The following is a 25,858-nucleotide window of genomic DNA, read 5'->3' on the forward strand; positions in this document are numbered from 1 at the left end:
GGTGAATTTTCTTAGCAGTGTATTTTCGTAGTGGTGGTGAATTGTTGGCCGGTGAATTTTCTTAGCAGTGTATTTTCGTAGTGGTGGTGAATTGTTGGTTGGTGAATTTTCTTAGCAGTGTATTTTCGTAATGGTGGTGAATTGTTGTTGGTGAATTTTACAACGGTGAATTGTTGGCCGGTGAATTTTCTTAGCAGTGTATTTTCGTAGTGGTGGTGAATTGTTGTCGGTGAATTTTACGACGGTGAATTGTTGGCCGGTGAATTTTCTTAGCAGTGTATTTTCGTAGTGGTGGTGAATTGTTGTCGGTGAATTTTACGACGGTGAATTGTTGGTTGGTGAATTTTCTTAGCAGTATATTTTCCTAGTGGTGGTGAATTGTTGGCCGGTGAATTTTCTTAGCAGTGTATTTTCATAGTGGTGGTGAATTGTTGGCCGGTGAATTTTCTTAGCAGTGTATTTTCGTAGTGGTGGTGAATTGTTGGCCGGTGAATTTTCTTAGCAGTGTATTTTCATAGTGGTGGTGAATTGTTGGCCGGTGAATTTTCTTAGCAGTGTATTTTCATAGTGGTGGTGAATTGTTGGCCGGTGAATTTTCTTAGCAGTGTATTTTCCTAGTGGTGGTGAAATGTTGTCGGTGAATTTTCCGTAAACCTTTGCCCCCACACTAGTTCGGGAGCCCCTGCTTCCATCCAATCCAACCCAATCCCCACAAAAAGTTTCCCACCATTTAAGGGATTGGCCAAGAAATATCGATAATCAATTAATCGATAACAAACTGTTCAATCTCTTTTCTCTCACTGACGAACTTTAAGTTTGCTTTTACAAATCAATCCCAAGAGAATCTCTGAGGGAGAAGAAAACAACCGATTCTCCGGGATCTAATTCCAAGTGAGAATCGGAGTCAACTAAAGAGAGTGTGTGTGAGAGAGAGAGACAGAGGTTTCCAAGGGGCGCCCTCACACACCGCCCCCGATATCAAACAAGCAGCGCCCTCATCCACCATCAATGGGACGAGAGCATACCGTGGATGGATGACCGAAGTCGAGTCGTGTGGAAAGATCACTTTCGCGCCGGAGGACTTATTTGGCTTCTGGTGCTGATGACTGACGGGCCGTCGGCAACAGTCCGAGCCGCCGAGCACTTTCTCGTGGTGGCCACAGCCGTGGTTTGTTCTCGGGCCATCTCTCACGTACACGCACCGACCAATCGCGCTGTTGCCTGTCGTACATAAGTCTGGACGTTCTGGATTTTGAATCGTGAGTAATTAATTAATTGATTAATTAATTGCATGTTTTGGGGATTATGATTGTGATTTAATTATTATTCGGGGCCGCTTTTTCCGTGGACATTTGGGTATTCTCCCGGAAGGGACCTTAATGCGAGGAGAGTGAGATTAAATTTGTTGATGAGATTTTTAGTGCACACTGAGCAACAGGTTCGCCCAGGGCTGCCCTTAGGGGATCTTCAATTTTCGAAAGATTGAGGGCCGGAAAAAAAATTCCAATGTAGCCCGAAGGCCGGAAAATTTCCATCAATCCCGGGTGCCGAAAAAAGTTCTCATCAAGCCGAATAGTCGTGAGACATTGAGGGCCGGAAAAAAATTCTAACGAAGCCCGAGGGCCTACGAATCCCGGCGACCGAAGAAAAGTTCTGATGAAGCCGAATAATCGTGAGACATTGAGGGCCGGAAAATTTCTACGAATCCCGGGGACCGAAAAAAAAGTTCTCTTGAAGCCCAATAGTCATAAGACATTGAGGACCGGAAAAAAATTCTAACGAAGCCCGAGGGCCGGAAAATTTCTACGAATGCCGGGAACCGAAGAAAAGTTCTCTTGAAGCCCAATAGTAGTGAGACATTGAGGGCCGGAAAAAAGATTCCAATGAAGCCCGAGGGCCGGAAAATTTCCATGAATCCCGGGTGCCGAAAAAGTTCTCGTGAAGCCCAATAGTAGTGAGACATTGAGGGCCGGAAAAAAGATTCCAATGAAGCCCGAGGGCCGGAAAATTTCCATGAATCCCGGGTGTCGAAAAAGTTCTCGTGAAGCCCAATAATCGTGAGACATTGAGGGCCGGAAAATTTCCACGATTCCCGGGTAAGTCGTGGTAAGACGTCTGATAAGTCATGACAATCCAAGAACTTTACCTGACCTTAAGGGCAGCATTTCGCGCCACGTGCTGAACATTTCCCCGCACACGCACACTTCGGTTCAGTTGTGGAACATGCCATCTTGCGATCCCACATGGTATCTGTAAATGATGGCCATCATGTGGAACATGTTTTGTTGCAGGAACAATTGTGAAAGTGTTAACAATCGTTAAAATTGTAAACGTCTGCCTAAATGTGTCATTTCTTAATGAAACACCCCCTGGTGGCGACATGTGCAACTAATCCCCCCCCCCCCGGAACAAAAATTCCCATCACTTCATGAAGTCCTCCACAAAATTTCGCAATTTCCTGATGACTGGTTTCGCCTGTACGTGACTAAAGTAGGGCCTTTAACTATGGGCGCCCTGTATTTGTAATTTTTTTAAATTTTGGTGTCTAACTGAAACCTAAGCTGCCGCCCCTTACAACCTGCCGCCCGGGTGCACCGCACTCCTTGCACCCTCGTTTTAGCTGCCCCTGCTTTCCGAATATATATAAACCTCTACTTAAAGCATATTCAACCCGTTGCTCGCGAGCACCACTGTGCTCCCTGAAGCAGGCGCGTCGGAAGTGTTTCGAACCTGTGGGTGCCCGTCTTGAGATTCATGTAGGAAATTTCGATTTTTGAATCAATTCTGTGGGTGCTCGAACCCGTTCTACAAACTTCCGTGGGTGCTCGAGCACCCACAGCACCCCCTGCTCCTGTCTGATTTCATGCGCACGAGCGCTTGGTCAACGTTCCAATGAAAAAATCTTGTACATATTGCATTCCGATTAATCCTGATTTCATGCATTCGTATGCCATATTTGCCGTAAGGGGGGTGCTCTTCTTTTGATGAGGAGTACAGGCAGTGCTCACGACTAGAAAAAGGTTGAAGACCTCTGCTGCACTTGAATATAACTAAATACTCTAGGGGACAACCCCAGATTTAACGAATAAGCAAAAATTATTCGTCTGACGATAGCCCCTGCCCCGGGCAGTTATTTCCACGGGCCCCGCGTGGAGAGACCCTGGGTTCGTTTTTTTTTTATTATTATTGTTCATTGATGTATCGCATGAATAGTTTCAAGGTATATGTGTTACTACCAAAGCCCGAAGTTGCCATCCCAGTTGGGCCGGCCAAACCGGGATTTAACCGGCCCCTACATATCGATCCCTATAATTTGGTATCATTTTTTTTTGTGATAATTATGGACGTTTCTAATTAGCCATAGCTAACCATAATTATTATGGCTAGCTATGGCAATATCGATATCGTAGTGATACATATATAGGGGATGTATAGGCATCTTCAACCCGTCACTCGCGAGCACCACGGTGCTCTCTGAAGTACCCAAAGTGTCCGATTTCGTGCTCGCGAGCACTTGATCAACGCTAGAATTTAGCCCCCCCACCTAGTACAAATTGCATTCAAGGATTGAAATCATCCTGATTTTTTTCATGCATTTGTATACTAAACTTGCCGTTAAGGGTGCTCTTCTTTTTGATGATGGGTACAGACAGTGCTCGCGACTGGAAAAAAGGTTGAAGACTCTCCCCGGTATCAACTTTACTGGTCTGGAAGGCTGTAATTCATCTCCTGCTTCTTCTGTAGTCCTCCCCCCCACCCCTTCTTCTTGTCGTGCAGCAAGTAAAGGTTACGGTCTAAAAAAAATTGAATGAAATTTTGAATGCGCGGAAAGTTTATCGGACTTTTTAGTACAGAGGAACTTCGGTTAACAAGCGGTTCGGTTAACGGGCAAACATTTTGAACAAATTTTGACTCGGTCAACGAGAGATGATTCGAATTACGAGAAAAACTTCGCGCTTCCACGTCATCACAACTGAGCTGATGGTTTTTCCCCTTTCGTGCACACACACATGCTGTGGAATTATGGGTAATATTCTGCTTTGCAGTGTTCGATCAGCATGCTCAACTCGAAAAATGAACACCCGAACGTGACTGTTTACGATCAACACCTCCTAGAGATAGAAGGCCTCTGCAGTGTTTGCCATAAACGTCATTCAGACTACCTAGCAAGTTTGCCACATTTGGAAACACAGCATCCTATTTCGTTTCTTTCTTATTTTGGCGTAGAATCTTCTTGATTGGCTCGCAAATACCGCATAGTGATTGGATGTGGGGCATAGAAATCGCCAATTCTGAGCCCGATCATTTCTTTTCCTCACAACGATGATAATGGCACGAGAAGGGCAAAAAAAGCTTCAGGCTTTGATTGTGTCTCCAATGCGGCACTAAAGAACCTTCCCACAGCAATTATTGTCTCACTTACTAACATTTTCAACGCACTACTTCTTGCTAATTATTTCCCAACTTCCTGGAAGCACTCAATTGTAAAAACCATTCACAAAACAGGCACTGACCCATTGATGCCAAGTTCTTACAGACCAATCAGCCTCTTATCAAATATCAGCAAGGTTTTTGAGCGAATTGTCCTAACACGCTTTGATAAAATTAGCACTGAGCTCAATTTGGTAAGACCTGAACAACACGGGTTCAGAAAAAATCACTCTTGCGTCACTCAGCTAGTGAGAGTAACTGAATACATAACAAGTCATTTCAATAACAGAGACTGTGTCGCAGCAGTCTTTTTAGACATTTGTAAGGCATTTGACAAGTGCGATCACCCAACGCTACTTGTAAAACACATTGACTGCAATTTACCACCTCACACAATAATCTTTTTCTATAACTATCTTGTTGGAAGAACGTTTGAGGTCAAAATTGGAGAAAAAACTTCGACAAAAAAAAATTGTTCGAGCATCGGTTCCACAGGGAAGTGTGTTGGGCCCCACAGCTTTTTTCGCTTTATATAAATGATACTCCAGCACCTTCCAATGGAATAATAGCCCTATTTGCGGATGACGTTGTGGTACTCTCTGGTAATAGAAGTGCAGTGCAAGCGGTCAACAACTTACAAGAAACGATCGACGACATCACGGACTGGTGTACCGACTCAGATATAGTTTCTAAATCAAGACAAATGTAAGTTTTCTTGGTTCACACACTGCCGAAACATACCCCGGAATAGAAGAATCCGCATCAACAATACATCACTCAGTCCAGTCTCGAAAGTTAAATGTCTCGGCTGCATCCTGGACAAAACATTGTCTTACACACACCAAATTAGAAATGCACGCAACAAGACTAAACATATACGAAAAGGACCTTGGTATCCCACATATTTGTTCATACATCAAAGAACTCAATAGAACACCATTTGATAATATGGCAGATTCAGAACACCGACATATACGCGACATTGGTGACTACCACCGTGCCCCGACTCCACGTATTTCGGCAGGGAGAAAGGCCTATCGTAGGCCCCAACAAATCTTTCATCTCCAATGGGAGAATGAGAGATAACGATTATGTACATAATACTGATAATTTGGCACCTATTTATCTTTCACATATTCACTTGTGGTCGGCTGAAGTTGGTTTTCTGTGGTTCCCAACTTCAAGGCGCAAATGCGAGCCGATCTCCCCGTTAAAAAGTCTCGCCACAGAGAGCAACAGTCCTACAACGATAAATCATTCAATCATAACACTTCACTCATAGTTAGAAAAACTGGTGGCAGATGGCAGCACTACACATAACAAGCATTACAGAGAAACAACAAAAACTTCACGTCAGGTTTCACTACACGTACACCCACATTCCCGCATGTACCGATTCGTTGGGGGGTTCCGCGGGGGTGGGGGGGTGGGGGGTGTGTGGGCGGGATGCATGTGTGGTGTAGCAGTAGTAGGTAGGGCCTCCAAAAAATGGCTCGGGGATCCATGATGTTCTTAAGTCAGCCACCTCGTTGGGCAATTTGCCGGTTGTGGCGTTGTATTTGTATTTGTATTACTTACTTCTCTCATATGTTTTTTATATATAACCCCTTTGATATTTGTATTTGGCACTTATTTAACTCTTTAATGCCCAGATAGAAGACCTGGGAGGTTCGTGAAAATACCAAGTTTTTTGTGTTCGAAGTGGACTCGTCCAAATTTCGGCCACTTTCCCTCTCTCCACCCTTTCTCCGTGAGTTTCTATTCATGCTACCCTTTGCATTGACGTTCACCCTTTCATTGCAATGGATTTTCGGAGATAATTTGTCTACTGAAAACACCCCTTCCCTTACAGTATTCTCTCTTTGTAAAATGCATTGAGCACCCTAAGGAACATACTAGTACATCAGCTTTTAAAATCCCAGGGGCGCGGTAGCCCAGGTCGATAAGATGCTCGCCTAAAGTACCAAAGGATGTTTAGAGGTGTCGCGAGTTCGATACCCGGTTCGTCCTTGTCAGAAAACTTTCCTGACACAGGGGTACAACAAAAAACGGCGACTTGACCGCAGCAAAAATTGCTACCGCAGGGAGTCCCCCATCGAGGGGTTAGCGCACCAATCTCTCGATGAGTATAAAAAACAAGCCTTGCCGTTCGGAATCGGCAATAAATTGTAGGTCCCGGTCTAATTAGCCCTCGTGTGCAGAAAATGGCCGTGGTGCGACAAAAATGATCAAATGATTAAAATCCCATTGATAGGGCGTTGCAGATGTCTTTTCCGTTCCCGCCTCTGACAAGAGCTTGCGTCTTCTTTCCCGTTGGTGACAAAAGCCCACCAAAACATCCTCCCAACTTTGTCATGCTTGTTTTCTTCTTTCTTACACTAAAACTCACACACACACACACAAGCAAACACTACAAATCCTTCCAATCGGCCCTTCGTGGCCCGTTTGTAATCCCACAGTCAGCCCTTACGGAGCTGGGAATGGGGGAAAAACTTTAATTCGGGTCTGGTCTGGCTGGCACGAGAAGGGAATTTTTTTCCCCCTGAATAATTCTGAGGGACTACTTAGGGGTCATTCAATAATTACGTCATCATCGATGGGGGGGGGGCATCAGATTTGCTGACTTTTGATGACAAGGGGGGAAGGGGGGTTTGGATAATGATAATGCTTACGTCATCGGCCACCCTTTATGAAAATATGAGTTAGGATTCAGAGAGCTGATGACGAAATTTTGCTGACAAGAGGGGGCAGAGGGTCAGCGTTTTGCTGACTTTTGCTGACAGTGGGGGGGGGGTCAAAAATGGCTAACATATTTGCTTACGTAATACTTGAACGGCCCCTTACCGACGTCACAAGCAGACTGTGGAGGCCTTCTATCTCTAGGAGAGGTGCTGTTACAATACGCAACTAGATGTAGCATTTTAACCACGCGTGTGTGCGCCTGAATTTTTTTTTTAATTTTTCTGGGAGAAAACTGGGAGCTGATTGCATTACTATTATCGTGACTTCAGGCCTAGCTCATGAACAAGGGCCACCAATTCCGAAGAGATTGTGTCCATGGGCGGAGATACGGGGGGAGGGGACATTGCCCCCCCCCCAGCATCAAAGGTGAAGTCGACTGATTTAATGCATATATGTATAGATGAATCGACAACAGCATCATCTTGCCCCCCCCCCAGCAATAATGGCCGTGCACCCCCAGACTTCCAAGTCTATCTCCGTCTACGATTGTGTCATTGAGGAGGACCGCGGGACTGGAGGTGCATGAACCAGCACCTCCTAGAGATAGAAGGCCTCCGCAGTCAGTAAGTAGTCCATTTTCTCCCTCAGAATATTCACGGGGAAAAAAAAATCCCTGCTCGTGCCAGTATCATCGTTGTGAGGAAAAAAGAACTGATCGGGATCAGAACTGGCGATTTGTATGCCCCACATCCAATCACTATGCGGTATTCGTGAGCCAATCAAGAAGATTCTACGCCAAAATAAGAAAGAAACGAAATAGGATGCTGTGTTTCAAAATGTGGCAAACTTGATAGGTATAGTCTGAATGACGTTAACGGCAATCACTGCAGAGGCCTTCTGTTTCTAGGAGTTGCAGCATGAGCCCGACATTCAAGAACTAGTGGAGGAACGTGTTTATATCCACAGACGAACTGATGGATCTCCATTGCGTGCAACAGCAAGAACTTATGCACGGGATCTCGTCTGAGGAAGAGATAAATGAGGAGTCCCCCCCCCCTTCATATGAGATTTAGAGATGCGTAGAGCGTGGGAATCTGCGCAGAACTTTGTAGAAGAGAATCGAGCCCGAAATAAGTCGTCATAAACGATAGTCTTCCTCTCTGTGGTTTGTTTAGGGGGCCGTTCAAGTATTACGTAAGCAAATTTTTAGTCATTTTTGACCCCCTCTCCCTGTCAGCAAAATTTCGTCATCAGCTCTGCCCCTCTGAATCTTAACTCATATTTTCATAAAGGGTGGTTGATGACGTAAGCATTATCCAAACCCCCCCCCCCTTTGTCATGAAAAGTCAGCAAATCGGAAACCCTTCCCCCATCGATGATGACGTAATACTTGAACGGCGGAGTGGAATTGTACATCGCTTAAATTACCCGTAGCGCAACTCCAGGGCATTTAAGTGGCCCGTGGCACATTTTCAGATCACTTAATTAACCGGCGACACAGTTCCAGAACACTTAAACGATCCGTGGCACATTTAGAGATCCCTTGAGTGACGTGTGGCACAGTTTTACTACACTCAAGAGGCCTTCCGGTGCGGTTCTACATCACTCAAGTTACCCGCGGAACATTCCCAGATTAATTAACCGATCCGTGGCATAATTACGGGTCACTTGAGTGAAGCGTGGCACAGTTCCAGAGCACTTATGTGACCCGGACATATTTCCTGAGCACGTGAAGGTTCCGTGAAACATCTAGAGATCCACTGAAGTGGCTCTTTAAAGGGACTTGTCATTAGGGAGAATGTTAAACAAGCGAAAGATTTTTCTGGTTTTTGGCGCACCGAGTAAGATGCCATCAAGAATATTCCATATTTTCATAAAGGGTGGTTGATGACGTAAGCATCATCCAACAAACCCCCCGTCATCAAAAGTCAGCAAATTGGAACTTCCCCTTACAAGCGTTGTGAGATAGACGATCGTTCAAAGCGCCGCAAGTACGTCACGGAAACGGAGCCACGCTCAGTTAAGAGGAGCATCGTTTCTGTTCGCTGCCATAGACGCTTACGCAAAGCCATTCGGCGTTGTATCTTGTAGGCGTCTTTTGCTGAGTCCTTGTTGCCGGAAGATCAAGCGTTCGGTCTATCGAGATATTGCGGGCATGACTGAGGGTCCAAGGTAGAACAGCCGAGTCTTTTAATGCTGTCGCCTTCTAGGCCCTTGACAAGTTGATCCGCTTTTTCGTTTTCAGCAATGCCTGCATGCGCTTTGACCGAGACTAATCTTAAGCCGGGTTTTCCTAGGAGCAGGTTTTCTGTGCCGCGTGCAACGGGAATCGCTCAGCGCGACGCACCGTCCACCATGACTGTTCCCACCGTCACCATAGTGGTGGTCGGCTGAAGTTGGTGTGGTTGTCTGTGGTTCCCAACTTCAAGGCGCGAATGCGAGACGAGATCACCCCTTTAAAAAGTCCCGCCACAGAGAGCAACAGAGTACAAATGTGATTCAATCATAACGCATCACTCACTTCACTTCTGAAATATAGATGGCAGCACTGAAAAATCAAACACAACACTACATACGCGCTCAAAGACCGTTAGGTACACACACACAGTTACACTTCCGGCACAGCTCACTAGGTAGTAAATTGCCGATAGATGGTGATAGACCTGAGTTGTGCTCGGTTTGATAGAAAGAAAGCATGCCTCTTCTCTTACAGAGCGCAATACGGCTCACGACAGCGATTTACGTCGGACGTGATTCACCGACTGACGATTCACCAACAGTTCGACACGAGTCAGTGAGCCAGGAACTGATCGAGAAATGATCGTGTGAGCGAATCAGTAAATGACAGCCTACAGTAGTTAGTGTTGGTGAGAGAGCGAGTGACAGAGTAAGTGACCTAGTGGATGAGTGTCATGATGAGCGACATAGTGATCGAGTGACAGAATGAGTGCCCTAATGAGTAAGTGCGTGACCTGGTGAATGAGCGCGTATGACAGAGTGAGTGAGTGAGCGACCTGGTGTGTTGGTGATAGAATTAGCGACGTAGATAGTGAGTGAGCGACCAGATGATTGAGTGTATATCAGAGGGAACAACCCAGTGAGTTGATAATAGAACGAATGAATGACAAATTCAATGGTCTAGTGACAGAATAAGCTACCTAGTGATTGACTGGGGAACCTTCTAAGTGAGTGAGCAAGCCTCGTGCTGCTCTCGCTTGCTCTTAGTGACAGGCCGGTTTCACTCATTCATTCACTTTCTTACTCGATCATTTATTCACTCAATCGTTCACTCACTTTCTCGTTCACTTGCTCACTCGATCATTCATTCACTCAATCGTTCACTCACTTTCTCGTTCACTTGCTCACTCGATCATTCATTTACTCTTGTCGAACTTGAGGTCGGCTAATTGTGCTTGTCGTTAAATTTTCTCACCGATGAATTTTCCATTCAGTGAATGGTTGGTCGGCGAAATTTCTTAACAGTGAATTTTTCTAGCGAGCGACTAATATAATGAGTGACCCCCGTGAGTGCGTTGTAGAATGAGCTCTCTAGTGATTGACTGAGTGACCTTGTTAGTTAGTGAGCGAGAGCGAGCTAGCTCTAGTGACAGGCTTGTTTCCCTCATTCCTTCAGTCATTCATTCATTCTCTCGTTCATTCACTTACTCAATCGCTCATTCATCGCGTATTCTCCCACTCACTTACTCAATCGCTCATTCATCGCGTATTCTCCCACTCACTTGTTCACTCGCTCACTCCATCATTCATTCACTTAATCAATACTCACTCAATCGCTCATTCACTCACTCAATCGCTCATTCACTCACTCAATCGCTCATTCACTCACTCAATCTTCATTCACTCACTCAATCTTCATTCACTCACTCAATAGTACATCCACTCACTCATTCGCTCATTCACTCACTCAATAGTCCATTCACTCACTCAATAGTACATCCACTCACTCATTCGCTCACTCAATAGTCCATTCACTCACTCAATAGTACATCCACTCACTCATTCGCTCACTCAATAGTCCATTCACTCACTCAATAGTCCATTCACTCACTCAATAGTACATCCACTCACTCATTCGCTCATTCACTCACTCAATAGTCCATTCACTCACTCAATAGTACATTCACTCACTCAATAGTACATCCACTCACTCATTCGCTCATTCATTCACTCAATAGTCCATTCATTCCCTCAATAGTCCATTCATTCACTCAATAGTCCATTCACTCACTCAATCACTCATTCACTCACTCAATCTTCATTCACTCACTCAATAGTCCATTCACTCACTCAATAGTACATCAACTCACTCATTTGCTCATTCACTCACTCAATAGTACATCCACTCTTTCATTCGCTCATTCATTCACTCCATAGTCCATTCATTCACTCAATAGTCCATTCACTCACTCAATCGCTCATTCACTCACTCGTTCATTTGCTCACTCGATCATTCATGCACTCCTGTCGGACTGATTGATGTCCGTGAATTTTCCCAGCGATGAATTTTCCATTCGGTGAATTAGTCCTAGCGGTGAATTGCATGGCGCCGAATTTTCCCAGACACGAGTTGGCATCCAGAGTTGGTTTCAATTAGCATTTCACGCCAAAAAAAAAACCGCCAAACGAAACGACGACTTGAATCTCATCTCCTTGAAACCGAAACTAAAACTAAAAGTAAAAATTTTTAATTAAGTTGCTTTTAATTAAGATATTTCTGATAATGAAAATAACGGCGGCTTTTTTTTTTGAAAGTAATTTAATTAAAACAAAACGAAAAATAATCCCAATAATAAGCCAACGGGGCGTTGAAAAGGGCCAATTAAAAAGAAAAAAAAAGGCCGCCAAGCTCGTTATCGTATGCAAATGAAGTTATGGCTGCGAGTCTTGGCGCTACTTTCGTCTTAAATAACAAAATCCTATCTCTAATCTATTGATTAGGGGAATAAATGCAAACTAATTAACTCCGGGATTCAATAAATAATAATAAGTTTCTTTCCGGGATTAGGAATGTTCTGCAGTTTGCGTTCCCGGTTTTTTTTTCCTCTTTTCCGGGAATTAATTCCAGGAGCGAAAACATTTACACTTTATTTAGATTAGGATTATTTTTAGAATTTTCAAAATTTTCATTGGCGTAGCACTTGGGACTGTAAACGCTCGTTCTCATCAGTGTCGCAGGACCTGAGACTGCGAATTTCTCGCTGTCATCAGTGGCGTAGGACCTGAGACTGTAAACGGCTGGCTCCCATCAGTGGCGTAGGACCTGAGACTGTGAACGCTCGCTCCCATCAGTGCCGTAGGTCCTGAGAATGTGAACATTCGCTCTCAAAAGCGGCGTAGGCCCTGAGACTACGAACGCTCCTCCTCGTCAGTGGCGTAGGACCTGCAACTGTAAACGCTGGCTCTCATCAGTGACGTAACCATCAACTAACCATCAGTACTAACCTTTTTTAAAGATTTTTTTAAAAGTATACTCATTTTGAATGTTTTGTAGATTTACTGGTGGGTAAACTATTATATATTGTATATTGCTTAATTTGTGAATATAAAATAACATCGGCGGCAGCAACGTAGGAGCTCGGAGGCTGGGAATGCTCGCCCTCATCAGTGGCGTAGGACTTGAGGCTGTGTGTGATAACTCGTCCACATCAGTGGCATAGCACCTGAGGCTGTGGTAGCTCGTCCTCATCAGTGGTGTTAGGACCCGAGGGCTGTGAATGCTCGCTCTCATCAGTGGCGTAGAATCTGAGGTTGTGGCTGCTCGTCCTCAGTAGTGGTGTTAGGACCCGAGGCTGTGAATGCTCGCTCTCATCAGTGGCGTAGAATCTGAGGCTGTGGCTGCTCGTCCTCAGCAGTGGTGTTAGGACCCGAGGCTGTGAATGCTCGCGTAGAATCTGAGGCTGTGGCTGCTCGTCCTCAGCAGGGGTGTTAGGACCCGAGGCTGTGAATGCTCGCTCTCATCAGTGGCGTAGAATCTGAGGCTGTGGCTGCTCGTCCTCAGCAGTGGTGTTAGGACCCGAGGCTGTGAATGCTCGCGTAGAATCTGAGGCTGTGGCTGCTCTTCCTCAGCAGTGGTGTTAGGACCCCGAGGCTGTGAATGCTCGCTCTCATCAGTGGCGTAGAATCTGAGGCTGTGGCTGCTCGTCCTCAGCAGGGGTGTTAGGACCCGAGGGCTGTGAATGCTCGCTCTCATCGGTGGCATAGAATCTGAGGCTGTGGCTGCTCGTCCTCAGCAGTGGTGTTAGGACCCGAGGCTGCGAATGCTCGCTGTCATCAGTGGCGTAGAATCTGAGGCTGTGGCTGCTCGTCCTCAGCAGTGATGTTAGGACCTGAGGCTGCTAATGCTCGCTCTCCTGAGTGGCGTAGGACTTGAGGCTGTGTGTGATGGCCCGTCTTCGTTCCTTTTCTAGTCTTTCTCTAAATCTCTGCCCGCCTTTAATTTTTTTTCTCTAATTCAGCGGACCATTCACTATTTCTGAATTTCTGAAAATCTCCTGAATCTGCCTTTCTCTAAATTCCTGGTCCCCCCCCCTTTCATTCCTTCTGAAATTCTGCCGCCTCTTCTTCATTATTTCTGAATGTCTTTTCCTCTCCCAAATTTGTCTTCCTCTAAATTTTTGCATTCTGCTCTGTCTGATGCTTTAGCCATCCAGATCCAGTTGACTCCAGCCACTTTCCTGATCTCGTCAATCCATCTTGCGTGGGGTCGCCTTCTCGGACGTTTAACACCCCGGGGGTACCAATCTAGAATGCTTGTGGTCCATCTGTTGTCCTTTCTTCTTGCAAAATATCCAGCCCATTTCCATTTCAAACGTTTAATTCTTTCCATAATATCATACACCTTTGTGTGGTTCCTTATCCAAGTGACTCGTTTTCTGTTTCTCCTTGTGATGCCTAGCATACATCTTTCCATGCTCTTTTGTGTTGTCTGTAGCCTTTGTATCGTCTTGCTGTGAGTGTCCATGTTTCATCTCCATACGTCAGTGCTGGTAGCACACGCACACTGGTTAAAAACTTTTCTTTTCAGGCATAATGGCATGTGACAATGAGTTTTTGCCAAAACTGCTCCATCCGATCCTGATCCTTCTGTTTATTTCATTAACGATTCCGTTGTCCATGGTGATTTCTTGTCCCAGATATACATAGCTTTCTACTTCTTCTATCTCTGTGTCGTTGAGCAAGATTGTCCCCTTCAACGCAAACGGGTTGAACATAACTTTAGTCTTTTGCAGATTCATTTTCAAGCCCACCTCAATACTTGCTCTTCGCCAGTTCTTGTATCATTTCTTCTAGTTCGTCTGGATTACTGCTGATGACAACAGTGTCGTCTGCAAAACGCAAATGGTTGAGAAACTCTCCATTCATTTTAATTCCTTTCTTATCCCAATCCAGTTTTCTGAATACTTCTTCTAAAACAGCGGTAAAGAGTTTTTGGTGAGATAGTATCACCCTGTCTGACTCCTTTTCTGAGTTTAAAATCTTTGCTTTTTCCCCCTTTAACATATAATTACACATCATTAAGTAATCTAAACACCAGGGATCGCATGGACCATGTTCACGCTTACAAAAAGTTATCCAATGTGACATGTCAATATTCAAAAAACAAAACAAAAGCAAGTGAACCAAAAAAGTTACAAATTATACACAAACATGAAACACGTATAATACAAGGTGTAGTCTGATTGAATATTAAGGTAGAGTGAATCAAGAGAAGAGAACGGGAGAAAAAGGGAAAGATTAATTCAAAATTTCGGAATACATGTTGGTGGCGAACAGAAGTGTCAGATCGTGATATAAATATATATTTTCAGTCAGCGAGGCGCTTATTTTAAGAGAAATAAAAGAAAAATGCATGCAAAGAAAGAAAGGGAGGGAAAAAAATCATACACACAGTTTTCCTGGTACATAAACTGAAGAGCCAAAAAAAACTGGTACAGGCATGCGTATGCAAATGAAGAGATATGGAACCAATCAGAGTACGGGGCTGCGGTCGGCAACGCCTATATAACACAACAAATGTCTGGCGTAGTTGTCAGATCGGTTACCGCTGCTACAGTGGCAGGTTATCGAGATTTAAGTGAGTTTGAACGTGGTGTTATAGTCGGCGCACGAGAGATGGGAACGACATAGCATATCCGAGGTATCGATGAAATTTGGATTTTCACGTACGACCATTTCACGAGTGTACCGTGAATATCGGGAATCCGGTAAAAAAATTAAATCTACGACATCGCTGCGGCCGGAAAAAGATCATGCAAGAACGGGACCAACGACGACTGACGAGAATCATTAAACGTGACAGACGTGCAACCCTTCCCCAAATTGCTGCAGATTTCAATGCTGGGCCATCAACAAGTGTCAGCGTGCGAACCATTCAACGAAACATCATCGATATGGGCTTTCGGAGCCGAAGGCCCACTCGTATACCCTTGATGACTGCATGACACAAAGCTTTACGCCTCGCCTGGGCCCGACAACACCGACATTGGACTGTTGAGCATGGGCGGAGATACGGGGGGGAGGCTGCTCCCCCCCCCCAGCATCAAAAGTGGAGTGGGCAGATCTAATGTATGTGTATGTATATGAATTGACATCATCATCATCATCGTGCCCCCCCCCCAGACTTTCAAGTCTATCTCCGCCTATGCTGTTGAGGACTGGAAACACGTTGCCTGGTCTGACGAGTCTCAGTTCCAATTGATCCGAGCTAATGGACGTGTACGGGTATGGAGACAACCTCATGAATCCATGGACCCTACATGTCAACAGGGAACTGTTCAAGCTGGTGGAGGCTCTGTGATGGTATGGGGCGTGTGCAGTTCGCGTGATATGGGACCCCTGATACATCTAGATACGACTCTGACAGGTGACAGGCACGTAAGCATCCTGTCTGATAACCTGCACCCATTCATGTCCATTGTGCATTCCGACGGACTTGGACAATTTCAGCAGGACAATGCGACACCCCACACGTCCAGAATTGCTACAAAGTGGCTCCAGGAACACTCTTCTGACTTTAGACACTTCTGCTGGCCACCTAAATCCCCAGACATGAACATTATTGAACATATCTGGGATGCCTCGCAACGTGCTGTTCAGAAGAGATCTCCACCCCCTCTTACTCCTACGGATTTATGGACAGCCCTGCAGGATTCATGGTGTCAATTACCTCCAGCACTACTTCAGACATTAGTCGAGTCCATGCCACGTCGTGTTGCGGCACTTGTGCGTGCTCGCGGGGGCCCTACACGATATTAGGCAGGTGCATCAGTCTTTTTTGGCTCTTCAGTGTACGTATCCATTCAGACGTACTTTACAGAAATATAAGGGTCTGATTGGTAAAATGTTTAAATTGTTATAATGGATCAAGTTAACGCTTTCAGTGTGATTTGAAAGAATTTTTATAAATTTGTTTCAGGTCCGGGTTATTTCACTAATGTTAGTGTTAAATAATCTCCTCCATATGCTACAAGGCCGTAACTTATGTGTGTTTGGATCCATGCGTAATAGAGCGTCAATAGAAATCTGTGATTTACTTTATATTTTAGGTGATAAAATTTGCTTAGGGGAAACCCCAATTTTTTTGAAACATTTACTACATGGGTTTTCATTTTAGATTTGAGTCGATATTTAGTCTAGGTATTTTATGGAATTAACTTTTTCTAGGTTTGTGCAATTGCAGTTATGTGAAATATTTATGTGAAATATTTGACAGTCGTTATTGTGATATACATATTAGAGAGAAATTATGTTTCTCTGTATCATTATATTTTTCTTTCAGTTTAAACCGCATATATTTAGTTTTCTCAACTTTTACTTCCATGTCATTGGCCGAATTCACCAGTTCCGAATTTTCAGGTCTTCTTTGATAATATTTTGCAGGTCATTTAGATTATTGTCGAGTAAAGAAGAACTATGTCATCTGCGTAATTTATCTATTTTCCGTTTATTTTTAATTCACATAAATCATTTATATATGGGGAACAGCAGTGGGCCAAAACTCCACCATACTGTTGCTTAGTAAGCCATTTATTTTTACATATTGATGTCGGTTTGCCAAGTGCGATTTGAAAATGTTATTTATATGACCTCTAATGCCAATAGAATAGAGTTTATATAGTAAAATTTTGTGGTTAACTGTATCAAAGGCCTTGGAAATGTCAAGAAATATTGCAATTGTTTCTTTGTTATTGACTATAAGTAAGATTAGTGAATGAGATTTGGGCTTTTTCGGTGCTAGACACGCTTTCTTCCCCCTTTCATTTCTTCCAGACCTCTGCGCCCCCCCCCATCTTTCTCTAATCTTGCTCTCCCTCTTCCTTTCTTCTCTTCAGAGCTTCTGCCTTTCCTTTTTTCTGAATTCCTGCACTCCTTTCGCCCTCTTTTGTATTTTTCCTGAATTTATAAGCACACCTCCCTCCATAACCCATTTTGTTTTCCCTATGCATATGCTCACCGCGACCCGGTGAGTTTTTTTTTTTTTTTCTTCTTGCCACCATAATTGTAATGTCCGCAGTCCATTGTCGCTGTTTTCAAACTTTATCGGAGACGCACGCACAGTAACTGAGAACTCGGATAAAAATACCAAAACCTAATGGTAATGAGCCGAGAAATCAAACTTCCTCGAGTTTCTACCCCCCATAACAATAAACACAACGAAGCGTAAAAATTTTCTTTACGGATACCCCCAACGTCGATAAACGATTCTTTTCTTTTATCGATTATCTTAATCGATTCGCTTCCACTGAAGAAAAAGAAGGAATTACGATTCTTAGGGGGGGAAAAAACCCCCATTTCTATATTTTCTTTGCTTTGGTTATTGTAAAATCATTTACCGCGAATTCCTTGATGCACATAAATCCCCTCCTAAAGTCAAACTTTTCACATAAAAAAATACGATTTTTTTTTAACAAGAACTTTCCCAAAAGTTTCTTAAATTTCGATACAAAAAAACCAACTTTTTTCCCCCTTTCTTCATCGATTCCTTATTATAAAGGAAGAGGAACACTTTAACCTCCTTTTTTAAAAGAAAAATGTAAGAAACCAAAGAGAAAATATCTACCGAAGTTTATTGGAGTAGTTTAAAAAACTATTAAGAGAAACTTTTCACCTCGGAGGATTCGAGAAACACGTTCGTTTCGCAGCAAAAAAAGGAACTTGTTATTATCTCTCCACCGAGAAGTTACGTCTGAAGTAAACAACTCCTAGAGAGAGAGAGAGAGAAGGGTTTTCGACTATATATGGAATTTATAATAGATTTTTTTTCCTGTTTTTTTTTTCTCTCTCCCAAATTCTATTTTCCGCTATACATATTCAAAAAGAAGCAACCCTCCTGAAAATTTGTTATTTTTTACTAGAAGAAATAAACCTCATGTTTTATGCATGTTTAGTTTCTTTTGTTGTGGCAACAAGCCTCCGGGAAAGGAATGTAACAATTTTTATACGTACGAGACTCGCATCAACAATTTTCAATTGAGAATAAATTCGCATTTGAATATAAGGTGTTGTGTATACGTACGGGCCTGTCTCTCTCTCTCTCTCTCTCTCATCATGCGTTTGCCTTTTGTGTCCAGCGCCCTCTAGATCCCAGAAAGTTACGCGGATCCGTTACCTGATTCCATTATGGCGTTTCGTATTATCCGGGGAGATTTATGGTGATGAGGATCTATGTAAGAGGGTGGCACACACACACACACAAGCCACGGAATGGAATCATAGGAGTAATAAGAAACGGGTAAGGTGTTAGGGATTTGTGCGTATACATTGAGCAGGGAATAATGACTGTTTGCGCACGGGGTGGTCGAGATTGTATGCAGGAATATCTGAGGAAACAAGTCGAACCTTAAAGATTCAACACGCGCGTATCTATGAATTATCAGTTTCCTTGAAATGTAGATGGACTTCAGATGTCTGTATATATGAGCACTATGTGCAGGGAAGCTAACTTAAGTGATGGAAATTTTAAGACTCAGCAGAATATAATGGGGGGGGGGGGAGCGGCGAGATACAGCAGACCTGGCCTGAAGATCTTCATAAGAGATCTTGACCTGGACCTCCTTAAAATTGAGTCCCACTCGGAGAGTGAAATATTGTGTGCAGACAATCAATACTGTCTTGGCTATCGACTATACGATATTTCGCCGCGTAACCCTCGTTCAGAATCTTCATCAGAAGCACCAGTCACGTGCGAAACTTGTCAGTCATGGGCGGAGATACGGGGGGGGGGGGGCAAGGTGAATTCGACTGATATGAATTGACATCATCATCATCGCCCCCCCCCCCAGCAATAATAACCATGCACCCCCACCCAGACTTCCAAGTCTATCTCCGCCTATGTTGTCAGTTCGCGCATCAGCTGAAGATTCTGAACAGTCGTTTCGTGCAATGTCGTCCCACTCGAATACAAAACCCGTGCGCTGGTATTTTAGATGGAGATTGTGAATGGTTGATTGCAGGGTCGGAAATGAAGAGGAGGTGGGGGCGGGCAACTGGCTTGGGTGGCAAATTTTAAGGGACGGCAGTTCTAGGTGCGTACCAGGAGAGCACCATTTTAAACTTATCAAATTTCAAAGTTGTGCGGGGTGGCAAAAATCCAAGTTACGGCCCTGGCTGCTTGGTGAAATGTCGTTCCATACGCGGTACGTAACCCATCAGCTAGTACTTCAGATGTGGATTCGAAATAGTCGCTTGGTTTTCCTGTCGTTCCCGTTCGAAGTTGGTCTCTGGGCGGTCAACGGTCATGTATGTCTGTCGTTCCCACACACGCGTACAAAACTCTTCGGCTGCAGATTCGGAATGGTTGTTGGGGGTGTGTCCTCCTACGAAACTCGTCAGCTGATACTGCAGGTGAAGATTATGAACTGTTGTGAGGTGAAATGTCGTTCACACATTGCGTGTGAAACCCGACAGCTGGTATCCAGCTGTAGGTTCTCAATGGTTGTTTCACAAAAATGTCATTTAACACTCCTACGAAATTCTTCAGCTGGTATTTAAGATGTAGATTCTGAATGGTTGCTTGGTGAAATGTCGTTCTACGTGCGCATAAAAAAACATGCGAGATTTCACCACGCAACCATTCACAATCTCCATCAATAGCTCCAGCCGCGTACGAAACCCGTCAGCAGGTACTGCAGATGAAAATTTTGAATGGTTGTGCGGTGAAATGTCGCGCGTTCACACGCGTATGAAACCCGACATTGAACATTGAAGGACCGGACATACCCCGCTTCCCATCTCAAGGAGATATCAAAGCGTTCCCGAAAGATGGGTGCTTGGCGAAAGGTCGTTTAACACTCCTACAAAATTCATCAGCTGGTACGAATGATCAAGTGGTTGATTTTATCAATCCGAATGGTTGCTTAGAAGAATGTCACTCTCCGTACATAAGAAACTCGCTACATTTCACCACGCAGTCATTCAGAACCTCTCTTCTTCAGAAGCACCAGCCGCATACGAAACTTGTCAGTTGGCACACCAGATGAAGATTCGGAATAGATGTTTGGCGCAATGTCGTTCCACTCGCATACGATACCCGTCGGGTGGTACTTCAGATGAAGGATTCTGGATGGCCGCTCAGGAAAATGTCATTCCACAATCGTACGAAACTCTTCAGCTGCAGATTTGAAATGATGATTAGGCAAAATTTCGTTTGACACTCCTACGAAATCCGTCAGCTGGTATTTAAGATGTAGATTCGGAATAGTTGCTTATAGCGAAAAATGTCGTTCTACATGCGTGTAAAACATGCAAGATTTCACCCCTCAACCATTCAGAATCTTCATGTAAAGCGCCAGCAGCGTACGAAACCCAACAAAAGGTACTACAGATGAAAATTCTGAATGATTGTGTGGTGAATTGTCGTTCATACACGCGTATGAAATCCGACAGCTAGTATTTCAGATGTATATTCTGAATGGTTGCTTGGCAAAATGTCGTTTAACCCTCCTACGAAATTTGGCCGTGGCCATAATTTTATAACCAAAAATGCCTCAGTGTCTGTCATTTTATAGCCAAAGATGTGCCCGTGGATGTCATTTTACAGCCAAAACTGTGTCTACCGATGCCACTTTATAGCCAAAATCTGTCTGTGGCGGTCATGTTATAGTCAAACGTGTCTGTGACCACCATTTTATAGCCAAAATGTGTCTGCGGTTTTCCTTTTTTATTGACATGAGGGAACCGTGGAGCGCAAAGGATTAACCCCCCCCCCCTCCTGCTCTGGAGGGGGGGGGGTCTATTTCTGCGTAGAAAACTAATATGGAAAAATACACGAAATGACGATCGGACGTAACGGCTTTACACTCGCTTGAAACAACCTGACAGAACAGAAAATCGCGAAATACGTTACACCATTTGCTATCGAGAGTACTCCCTCGATGCTCATCGCCTGCTCCGATAGCAATGCTACTTTCCGAATCGAACAGTTCCAACTGATAGTGTCGTAGTTGAGATTTCGGGAGCTTTTCTTTTCGATGGATGTAGTCTGTTCTCGCGATACCTTTAAGCTAAAGTGTTAAAACCAAAACTAAATTGCGATGAAATGTGCCGTTTGGCCAGTTCTGGGTTACTCTTAATGTTTTCCATATTTGATCAGCTTTTTTTTTTCTTTTCTTTCAAACCGAGCACAACTCAGGTCTATCGCCATCTATGGGAAATTTACTACCTAATGAGTTGTGCCGAAAGCGTAAGTGTGCGAACTTAACAATCTGAGTGCGCATCTAGTGTTGTGCCTGATTTATCTTTCTATATTTTCTGCTCAGATACCCGGGACGCTTCAATTAACAAAGCTTAAGGCGCGTGTACACCCGCCTGCTATGCGTTGTCCTTGAGTGCTTTGCTGAGATTTCCCATCAACGTATACAGATATCACGAAATATTTCATTGCGAACCGAACAACAACGCGCGCTGGAACAACGTCCAACATGGGACGGCCCACCGACGCTTGGCATATCAAAGTGACTTACGTTTCTCCGCTTGAATTTTGTATAGCGAATGCTGCGGCACTGCGATCGCAACCTGGTTGTGCGAGGGTGAGGGATAAAAGAAAAGGAATAGTCCGTCGTATTTAATTTTTCCCCCTTAGTGAAAGTGAGTAAGCACATGTTGTCGGTCCTTTACACTGATATGAGTAGGATAGCAATTTTATGCGTCGTGATTGGTTGACGAAGGAAAGAAATACGTCACATTTAGCGGAGTTCGTGTTTGGCGGCGTTCAAGATGCGTGATTTTTTTTCTGCGCCTTTTCCGTTACTTTCTCGCGCCGAATCTTTTTAAATAGGCGCTTAATCAAGTGATATTCAATTTCTTCCTTACTCGTATCAATGTAAGGTTTGTTGATATGCACCCGGGACACAAACAAAATCAAACAGGAATGTCACCGATCAATGGGAAACTCTCCTGAACATGTTTAGGATGAAATTTTCCAACTGTCATAATTCCAATAAATTTCGCCAACTATGGCGTCCTATCATATACGTGCTAATCCAGAATAAATGATTTTTTTCGATTCGATTGGTTTAACCAATATTTTGGTCCCGTCGCGCCAACCATTATGCAGATTACTCAGTGTGATATGCCGGTAGAGTTTACAGTGTATATATAAATGTTGAGAGGAATATTGTATCTCTCTGAGAAGATAAACCAGAATAAATGGGGCGGAAGAAAACGGGACCGAAAAACAAAAGCAATGTCATTTATAGGAAAAGTTAGACAAAAAGTCTATCTTATCTTTCGACGCCATAAATCAACCGGTTGATGGCGACTGCTCCGCTCTGGAGAGGTGCGAGTGAGACGTGCCTCGTGGTATAAATTACGGTGGTGTTTTTATGGCGGCCCGTTTTATTTTTAGGGTTTTCCACAGTGTGACGCTTTATCTTAATGTGTTCTGGGTCAAATCAAAAGCAGTTTGAAATAAATCGTCCGTGTACGTGGTGTGGACCGGTCTTTTTCCCCTTCCCTTTTTATTTTCTTAGTGTTAAATGGTGTTTTTGTGACTTGGATTCCCCATGGGGGTATGGACGCTCATCATTCCTGTGCGCTGTGACACCTCCCCTCCACTGACTGTTCTACTTTTGTAGAAAGTCAATCGAAAGCCGACAACCCCCCTGTTGTTGAAGGTCAATGCTCTCTCGGTCTTTTGATCACATGCTCACTCACTTGCTCAACCGTTCACTCGCTTTCTCACCGCGTTGGTCAACCGTTCACCTACTTACTCACTTGCTCATCCATTCGCTCATTCACTTGCTCATCCGTTCACTCGCTTGCTCATATACCTACTCACTTGCTCATCCGTTCACTCGCTTGCTCATACACCTACTCACTTGCTCATCCGTTCACACGTTTGCTCATCCGTTCACTCGCTTGCTCATCCGTTCACTCGCTTGCTCGTACACCTACTCACTTGCTCATACACCTACTCACTTGCTCATCTGTTCACTCGCTTGCACATACACCTACTCACTTGTTCTTTCACCTACTCACTTGCTCATTAACCTACTCACTTACTTTCTCACTGAGTTGCTCATCCGTTCACTCACTTGAGCGTCCATTCACTCCCAAAATTGTTCCTCCATTCACTCACTCATTTGCTCATCCATTCACTCACTTGAGCGTCCATTCACTCCCAAAATTGTTCCTCCATTCACTCACTCATTTGCTCATCCGTCCGTTCACTCACCCATTTACTCATCCATTCACTCACTTGAGCCTTCATTCACTCCCAAAATTGTTCATCCGTTCACTTACTCCTAAAATGATTCATCCGTTCACTTACTCCTAAAATGATTCATCCGTTCACTTACTCCTAAAATGATTCATCCGTTCACTTACTCCTAAAATGATTCATCCGTTCACTCACTACCTCATTCATTTGCTCATCCATTCATTCACTTGTTCATTCAGCCTATTACTTACTCATTCACCTACTCACTTGTTTACTCACCTACTCACTCACTCATTCACCTACTCACTTGTTTACTCACCTACTCACTCATTCACCTACTCAACCGTTCACTTACTTCCTCATTCGTTCACTCATTCACTTGCTCACTCACTCACTTATATGCTCACCTACTTGATCCTGACTCACTTGATGAATCATTCACTTGCTTATCTACTTGCTCACTAAATCCCTAACTCACTTAATCAATTACTCACTTGCTCATTCACTCCCCTAATCATCCACTCACTCACCATGTCACTTAGTCGGTGAATTTTCCTATCGCGCAATTGCATGGCGGTAAATTTTTCTATCGATGAACCACGTGACGGTGAATTGTTTGTCGGTGAGTTTTCCTATCGGGGTGAACTGTTTATCGGTTAATTTTCTGTAAATCCCTTTTAGCATGGAGAATTCATCCACGACTATCCCGGAAAGATATCGCGGAAAGAAAAACCGGACAAACTTTCCTCTTAGGTTTGTGATGCTATTTTCCGCTCCAGGACATCAATAAGCCGGACTATCGCTGTCTTTCAGAACGTGACCGGGAATCGGAACTAGTACTTTCCAATTGGATGGATAACCCGAACACAATCGATGAATACCCAATGGGACGGACGCAGAAAAGAAAGCCAATTGGCGAAAATTGCAATTTGGTCTTCCAGAATCGAACTTTCGCGAACATTATCAGTAATTCTCGACGGGAAATGAGATAATTAGACAATTTTTTAGTAGGGAAGTGGCTTATAGAGACAGCAGTTTTTGGCAAAAATTGATTTCCAGAAATTTGTTAGTCCTGGCAAAATAGAGTGATAGTATCCACAAATGTCTTGGGGGAGAGTAAGTAAGAAGCATTTGGTGTGTTTTTTTTGGCTAAATAATAGAAGAAGTTATCATATTTCGACTAAGAAGATGAGTGGCAGATCTTTTGGCATTTTTTGGTGAAAAGTGGTCTTTCATGTGGTTGTATGTGACAGAAAATCGGCAGTTTATCAAAAACAGGTGGCAAACATTTTGAGATCTTTGCAGAAAGTGCATGACATTTTGCAATCTTGGCAGAAAGTGGATGCCATTTCACCGACTTTTGCGGAAAGTGGATGCAATTTTTTTTCAATCTGTGCGGAAAGGGGAGGATAAAAATGAGCCTAAAAATAAGAAATGAGAAACAATCGACAGTTTAACAAAAAGGGGGCAAACATTTTGCTACTTTTGCAGAAAATGGGCGATTGTTTGTTGTATTATATATGTTTGTTTATGGCAAGTGGAGAATATTTTGCAACCTTTTTCGAAAGTGGATGACATTTTGCAACTTTTGTGGAAGCTGGGTGAGATTTTGCAACTTAAGCGCAAAGTGGGTGACATTTTGAATTTTCATGAAAATGTGACTCACACTCGGCATTTTGAACAAGAAAAGCAAAACAAACGTTATGACGATTCTGACGGTTGCCGGATGGCATCTGGCAATTTCGGTGGGAAAGATATTTTCGTCAGGCATTTGGCGGTATTAGAAGAAAAAAGTACATACACTGTACATACATATCCTGTAGTTGTAGCGAAAATCTGTGGGATTTTTAGCAATTTTGAGGGGGAAAGTGGCAAGCACCTGGCGATATGCACCGAAAAGTAATCATTTTGCAAACTTTGCAAAATGTTTGCAACCTTCCGAGGAAAATGGATGGATTTACGAGAGAAATTATAAGCCATTCTAGTCGGGAAAATATCCTCGATGCCATTCGCAGTATTTTACGCATTGCAAAAACAATAATTAATCCGATTATCACAAGCTGAAAG

General features: G+C 43.7%; 1 protein-coding gene across 1 annotated transcript in view; it reads left to right on the top strand.

The window, feature by feature from the left end:
• The first annotated feature begins 1,038 nt into the window (after nucleotides 1-1,038).
• The window catches only part of 5-HT1B (5-hydroxytryptamine (serotonin) receptor 1B), an 87,500-nt gene continuing 62,680 nt past the window's right edge, over nucleotides 1,039-25,858 (top strand). The window contains exon 1 of the mRNA XM_089248836.1: nucleotides 1,039-1,259. The gene's annotated coding sequence lies outside the window, so the exon portion shown is untranslated. The remainder of the gene's footprint in view (nucleotides 1,260-25,858) is intronic.

This window comes from Pholcus phalangioides, unplaced genomic scaffold (genome assembly GCF_987345545.1).
Source record: "Pholcus phalangioides strain wild (caught in Gottingen) unplaced genomic scaffold, Ppha-v1.0 ptg000020l_1, whole genome shotgun sequence".
Classification (NCBI taxonomy): domain Eukaryota; kingdom Metazoa; phylum Arthropoda; class Arachnida; order Araneae; family Pholcidae; genus Pholcus; species Pholcus phalangioides.